General features: G+C 37.7%; 1 pseudogene; it reads right to left on the bottom strand.

The window, feature by feature from the left end:
* Positions 1-2,815: 2,815 nt before the first annotated feature.
* Positions 2,816-3,509, bottom strand: LOC143671135 (chromatin target of PRMT1 protein pseudogene; annotated as a pseudogene).
* Between the last annotated feature and the right edge of the window lie 3,748 nt (positions 3,510-7,257).

The raw sequence follows: 7,257 nt of genomic DNA, 5'->3' as shown, positions 1-7,257 counted from the left end.
TAAAGTAGTATTTCCTAGAGTGGTAAAGTGTCTTGTCCAAAATGACACAACTGGAATTGAAATCCATTCCTCCTGATTTCTAATCTAGCTTCCGAAATTCTCTCATCAACATCCCTGGGAAAATGCAAAGTAAGTTTCCCTTTTATAAAGCTCACTAAAAGCCATTGCTGAGGAGACAAATTAATTTGAACAAATATATCTTGGACTAGATGCTGAAATGTAAACACAATCCATGGACTGATGATTGATCAATTCTGCTGTAAAAGTTTTACCTTCGTGAACAGACCTAAAATATCATAATTCCAGGTGTGTACTGAGGGAACAGTGATGATTAGGTGGGTGTTATGAAATACGGTGTCAGTTAGAGATAAAGTTTCACGGTGTAAATGAGTTTTAATTTATGAATTCCTCTCAATGACAAATTAATTGTCAAGAGCTTAAACTTAAGCCTTTTTGGAATAAAATGCATTTTTAGGTTTGTATTATTTCGTGAATCATATCAATAAATATTTTGTAGATAAATTGAGTCTTCAGTACAACTATAAAATTTTAGAAGAAGAAATATAAAGCTGTGCCTTCCTCTAATATCTCAGTTATGTCAGCACTTCAGTACTTAAAGACTAGTAAACCAGAGCTAATTGCTGAACACTAGATAAGATTGACATCCTGTGCACCTTTGAGTTAGTCTGTTTGTGAGAGATGCTTCTATGTATCTATGCAAATTAACTACATAATTTAGTCTGGTACCAATTCTTGGTTCTTTTTATGTCTTCAGAATGTCACCCCTTTATATTTCAGAGTAATTATAATTATAATGAAAAGATTATACATAAAAAAAGCACATTCAAAACTAGACATTACTGGTGTTATGAATGCTAACATTTTTGGTTCTTTACTACTTTGTTATTCTTTGATTCTATTCTATTTGATTGTAGGCTATTGTGTGTTCATTGCAGTTGGGGGGGCTACCATTTTGAAATCACAATTCCACATCTTGGGCAATCTCTTACATCTGGAGTCTTAGTTTTTTCATCTGGAAAATGGGTTAATGACTATATCACTCTCATCTTATAAGGTTATTAGAAAGATTTGATGGAATGGCCTGAGTAAAGCATTGAGCACAATGCTGGCCTGCAGAAAGCATCGAACAAACATTACCCATTAACGCTGTTGATATGTAGAAGTAGTAGTAGTAGTACCGGACCACTGTTTAGTCATTATGCCCTTTTACTTCACTGCCTGGGCCAAGTACAGTTCTATGTCTTCAAATATACATAGGTGGGTGAGGAAAACCTGCTAGTGATTCGTTCCTTAGTGGGATATGTAGAAGGTAGAAGACAGATTTTGGCAAAGTCTTTCTTCTGTTTCTTTATAACAAATCAATAGAGTCCAATTCATTAAGAAGTTAATATGTTAGGAGACCAGCTTGTCTTACTAACTCATTTTCACTTCATCTCTCCCCTGGAAGGTTGAAGCTATATTTATTTTGTTTATCTGGGCAAAGCTAGTGTTTAGTGAGCACAATCTTCAGTCCTCTGCCAGATTTCCAGGGTAAACATCAAATGAGGAGGGAAGCACCTACATCCTGTGACCAGCAAAACATTATTTTTAAAATGATGATGTTGAGAAATCCTCAAATCTCTTGCTGTGTCTCAAGTTTTGGATGCTGAGAGCCTTGAATTAATACAGTAAGACTCGGGATATGAACAGCTTAATCGAGTGCATCCTGTTGAGCTAAATGTCTACAAAGGACTAAGTAAAACTATCTAAGTCTTTCAAGTAATAAAGTATTAGGTGTGTGCAAAATCTGGTGCACATTTGAGGCATCTATCTTATCCTATGGTGCAAGCTGTAAATAGGGAGGAATAACAGAAGAAGTTGGTTTGCAGACTGCATGGAAGCACAGTTGGACAACAAGGATGCATGTGAGAGGCAGAAAAAAGGGAAATACATGAAGACACAGAATGAAAAGTGAACAAGAGGCCTAACAGAACTATTTTTTCCTATTCCAGCAGAGGAATATGCCAGGAGAAAATGCCACTTAATATAGCTTCCCATATGAATATAACAGTGTTTTATCAAATCTATTAGTTACCCTCTCCAATAAAAGGAAAACTGAAAAACCAAAACAAAAGCCTGCTGCTGACCCTACAAAATATGGGCACTGTTGAGGGGCTCAGCTAGGCCAGCAATTTTCCTCTTCTATGATTTTTCAGTCTGGAAAAGGTCAGGTTGTAATGACTCTGATAGGGGTATGCACATCACTAGATAAGGGGTATTGATAGTTTTTTTTCTTATTATTATTGGAAAAAGTAGGTTTACAGAAAATTCATGCAGAAATACAGAGTTCCCATGTACTGTACCTTCACCTAGTTTTCTCTATTACTAACACTTTGCATTAGTGTAATAACTTTGTTACAATTGATGAAATAATATTATTATAAATATACTATTAACTGTACTCTAGTTTATATTAGGGTTCACTGTTTGTGCTGTACATTTGTAAGGTTTCTATTTAAAAAATGAGAGATATTTTTAAAAAATCAACCAACTCTGCCTTTTTTTTTCTGGGCTGGGAAAAAAAAATATATATATATATATATATATCCCAGTCAAAGGAAAAAGAGTTTCATGCAACACACTATCACAAAATAAAAAGAACACACTAAATGTACAAACTCATGGCAAGTCATTCCATAGACTGTTGTGATAGGTCCTTCCAACATCAATCAGATTTATTCTCATATGTTATTTCAAGGTTATGTACAGATGCGGTAACTTTAACAAGAGTCTTTCATGAGAGGGTGGGCAGGCTTCAGTCATTTGTTTCAGGATCTGTCTGTGCCATGTAGGCATCCAACTATGCATGCAGGTGTTCTTTCATTTTCAACATGTATGCATCCAACTTATTGTCTAGCTGCTCCTTGGTCAGTACTGGGTAAGTAAGGGCATGTCTCCTTCGGCCAAAGCCCCCCTTCCCTGACCTATCACACTCCAAACTCTACCCTCAATTTCACTGCAACCCATAGCTACACTCCCTAGGCCCCCTCTCTCAGGACCTCTATGACCTTGAACACCACCTCTCTTAAGCCCATTCAGGCAGCTACAGCTCATCCACCTTGGAGCAGGTTGTATCCTTGGAGTGACATCCACCCCTAAGCAGGGATCTTGTGGCACGTCCCCAATGTAATCCTCCTCTGGGCAAACTTCTCTGGGCTATGGGCAGGCCTCATCCTCTGATTGCTCCCCTGGCCAGGATCCCTATGGGTCAGCCTCACTGTATCTGGATGTTGCTCTTACCCAAATGTTGCTTTAAGCTCTGCTTAAGTTTTAATGCTGCTGGACCAGTCTTCTGTCTCTGACATTGGTTAGCTGCTGTTGTTGCTGCATCAAAGCCCAAATATTCACTGGCATCAGCTGTTTGTTCAGTATCATATTAGTAAAGCACTCATTTAGAGATGTCTTTGTGGTGTTTTTCGCACAACTTTCGGTGTTGATTGTGCAGCCATTTTCAAATCCCAAGAATCAAAGGAAACAGACACTTGTACTGCTTCTGGGATTGCCACCACAGTTGAGTAGGCAGGCAGGGAACCAGCCGAACCCAAGTTTACGGTAGGGGAGCTCGGGTTAACTTGGTAGGCAGTTGATTAGATAACATTAGTGATGAGTTGCTAACAAAGCTCATTGCTGTTGTTGGCTCTTTCGTTGGCTGGTCAGTCTGCTTGCTTAGCCTTCCCTTTCCTTCCTTTCATCTGTGCCATCACAGCTTGTTGGTACCATCTCAGCATCCCAAAACTTACTTGTTTTCCTGAATTGCTACTTTAAAAATTAACTTACCTTAGTTTGCCAGAAATTAAGCCTTATTCCAAGAGCACTCTATAGCAACTGCATTATAAATCTTGTAAATACGTAGGCTAACAAAGTGAAAAAAGAGATCATCTTCCTTAGTGTTACATGTATTTTTTCCAGTGGCTTTCTATGTGATTCATTAAATATATTTTAAAACATTTCCTTCAGTTGAAAAATTACTTATAAAAATCCTAACTTTGGAATTGCACAAATATGCACAGCTGCTATTTAAGCTTATAAAAACACCAAGCAAAACAAAACAGAACATGGCATAGAGCCATGTTTAAACCTGTCGTATGTGAATTTGAGAGTAGCAGTAGGAATCCATTTCACACAGAAATAATTTTATTCCTACTCATACAGATATGGCTCAATAATAATATAAATTGTTTCCATATCACACTGAGCAGATGAACATGCTTAATCTCATATATCAGGAAGGAACTACTTACATTTTTGAGTACACATTGTTTTGATTTAGGTATTTGCTACTTATAAGAAATTGTCATCATCTCATTGTTTAGTGATCATTTGGAAGGTGTTTTGTGTTCCGGTACATCTCTAAATTTATTTGTTAGTTGGTTTGTTGCTAATTTCTGCAATAATTGGGAAACAACCAAACTTTTCATAAAATATCCCTGCCCAGGCCATATTTTAGAAAGAGAAAATAAAGGTTTTTCTAAGTCGTAGGTGGAAAGAAGTGAGAATGGCATGTTTCTGACATTATGGATGACTTTATTTTTAACACTTTGCATTAGTGTGATAAATTTGTCACAATTGATGAAATAATATTAAAATTATACTATTAGCTCTAGTATATGGTTAATAGCATTCATCATGGATGAGGCATCAATATTCAGTTTTCTTTTCAATTAGATTTGCTAAAGCCATCCACCTTCTTGCACCTTTCTATCATACTGCAAGCTCTGTGATCCAAATGTGGCCATCGTAGGTGTGGGGTGGGGTTGGTCAAAGAGGAGTCAGGGAGAGAGTCATCATGGAAACAATTGTCTGGTATGATCACAGATAAATTATCCTGCCTGTGTTGTAGGCCTCTTCATTAGAAGTCCCTCACTCTTTTTCAAAAGTCTGGCAGAAATTGTCCAGACAGGAAAAGATGTATTAAGATGTGTATTTCCAAGCCTTCTATCTACTTCCAAGCTTTTACTAAAAGAAGAAGGGGCAGGGGGTTAGGAGTTGGGAATTTACCCCAAAATAAAATTTGTACTTTAAATAACAAAGAATATATATAGCAAACCTCATTCTTTTTCGGATACCAATAATTATTAGGTTCAATAATGCAACTTCACCCAAAGACCTCAGCTTTTGCACAAAATTTAAGATGCACAAAGTTAAGTAAAGCTGGAAGATGAGTTAATGTTCTTAGCTAGATTAATAATCGGTTAGTTGTATAAATTATTTTTTCTGATCAAACTGTCTTTTGTCTTTAAAAACATATGCAGGCCTTCATCAACCCCTGCCTGGACCATGTCAACAAGTCTCCAGTTCCCCTGAAGATGAAGATACATCTTCTACATTTAATCTTTAAAAAATTAAATTTGCTGTCACCGTTTTAATGACATCCCTTTATTGACTCCTCAGCTCCTATATGATTGATTACACAGTCCACAGACCAGAGGTTAAAATACTTCATTACCTCTCTTTGTCAACCTGGCCACCTATCTCCTCTCCATTGCTTCCTTAAAAAAGGTATTTGGTCCATGCCAGTGTTTCTCTATGGGGAGGGGAGTTCAAATCTTCATCAGGCAGGACTCTCCACTTATTACAAGAAAGTTCATATCACTGATCTCAGAGGATTAAATCCCATAGCACCTTGAAGTTACTTTGACAAGCAACTGTTCTCACACATTTCTAAACTCCCACTAGATGGACAGTATGGCCTAAAGCTGAGAAACACTGGGCTCATTTGGTCCACTGTTTCCTTTGTGAGAAGGTCCTTGAATTGCCATTTCTCTCACCCAAATGCTTTCTCCATGCCCTTTTCTACATCTAGGTCTTAGCATCCCCATAAGAGTTAGCATCCCTTCCTCCATGAAACTCACAGAACCTGGCTAACAGTGATCCATCATCACTCCTGCCATCTCTTACCTGCTTTTTATACCACAGGTTTGGCACTTAGTTTGCACCACTATATGGTAATTGCTTTAGTTTCCTAGGTTGCTTAAGCAAAAACCATGAAATAGGTCAGGTTAAATAATAAGAATTTATTCTGTCATGGTTTTTAGGCAACATCATTAAGGCAGTGCTTTCTCCCCAAAGACTGTGGCATTCTGGGGCTGGCTGCTGGTGATCCCTGGTTCTTGTCACATGGCAAGGTACATAGCGGCCTCTCCTGGTGTCTTCCTTCTCTTCCAGGTTCTGTTTCAGCTACTTGCTTCTTGTGGCTTTCTCTCTCTGTGTCTGAATTTCATCATCTTATAAAGGACTCCTGCAATAGGATTAAGACCCATCCTGAATGAGGTAGGTCACACCTTAACTGAAGTAACCTCATCAAATATTTCCACTTACAATGGGTTCACACACACAGGAATAGATTAAGTTTAAGAACATGTTTTTCTTAAATACAGCTCCAAACCACCACAGTGTTTCCCCTTGAATATGAATGCCTTTCATTCTCTATGACATTCAGAGGTACTCTGAATTGCCAGCAAGTAGCCCAATAGCGTGTTTTTCGTTTCCCTTATGGTCAGGCTCTTTCCTATCTCTCAGCCTTTGCATGCACCATCAATCTTCCCTGGAATACCTTTGGTCATCATTTTTTATCAGCTAAATCTCTCATCATCCTACAGGATGTAACTCAGCTGCCACCTTCTTTGGAGAGCTTCCCCTAGGCGTAGAGGTCCTGCCTCTTTGCTCATGGCAATCTGCATGTCTCTTTATCTTAACGCCTATCAGCGCGTAAAGCACTTTCCTGGTTACTTCCCTGTAACCCCCACTACATAGGGAACTTCTGGAGAACGGGTTTTATTTTCAATTTGTACCTCTTGTCTCTATCCCAGCACCTGTCACAGCAGCATTTGTTGTCACTTTTATAATCTTCTATTAAGCTGGCTTTGTATGGCAGCATAGATCATTTGTTTTCAGCTTTGAAAATACACTAAGGTTCCATTATTTGTGTCAAGAGGATGATTCTAATGCTTACAAATCAGGTAAAAAGTTTTCATTTACCTATAAATGTTATTGAGGGAAATGATGTTATTAAAACTAATGTATTAGGATTGTATAATATGTACAAAGTACTATCATATACTGTTTTAAACTTTTTTATTGTGTAATATGACATATATACAAAGTAAAGAAATAAAAAAGAAATAGTTTTCAAAGCACTCTTCAACAAGTGGTTACAGGACAGTTCCCAGAATTTGTCATGGGCTACCATACGATCCT

This window comes from Tamandua tetradactyla, chromosome X (genome assembly GCF_023851605.1).
Source record: "Tamandua tetradactyla isolate mTamTet1 chromosome X, mTamTet1.pri, whole genome shotgun sequence".
NCBI lineage: Eukaryota > Metazoa > Chordata > Mammalia > Pilosa > Myrmecophagidae > Tamandua > Tamandua tetradactyla.
Note: the sequence above shows the minus strand (reverse complement) of the source record. Positions and strands in the feature narration are given on the sequence as shown.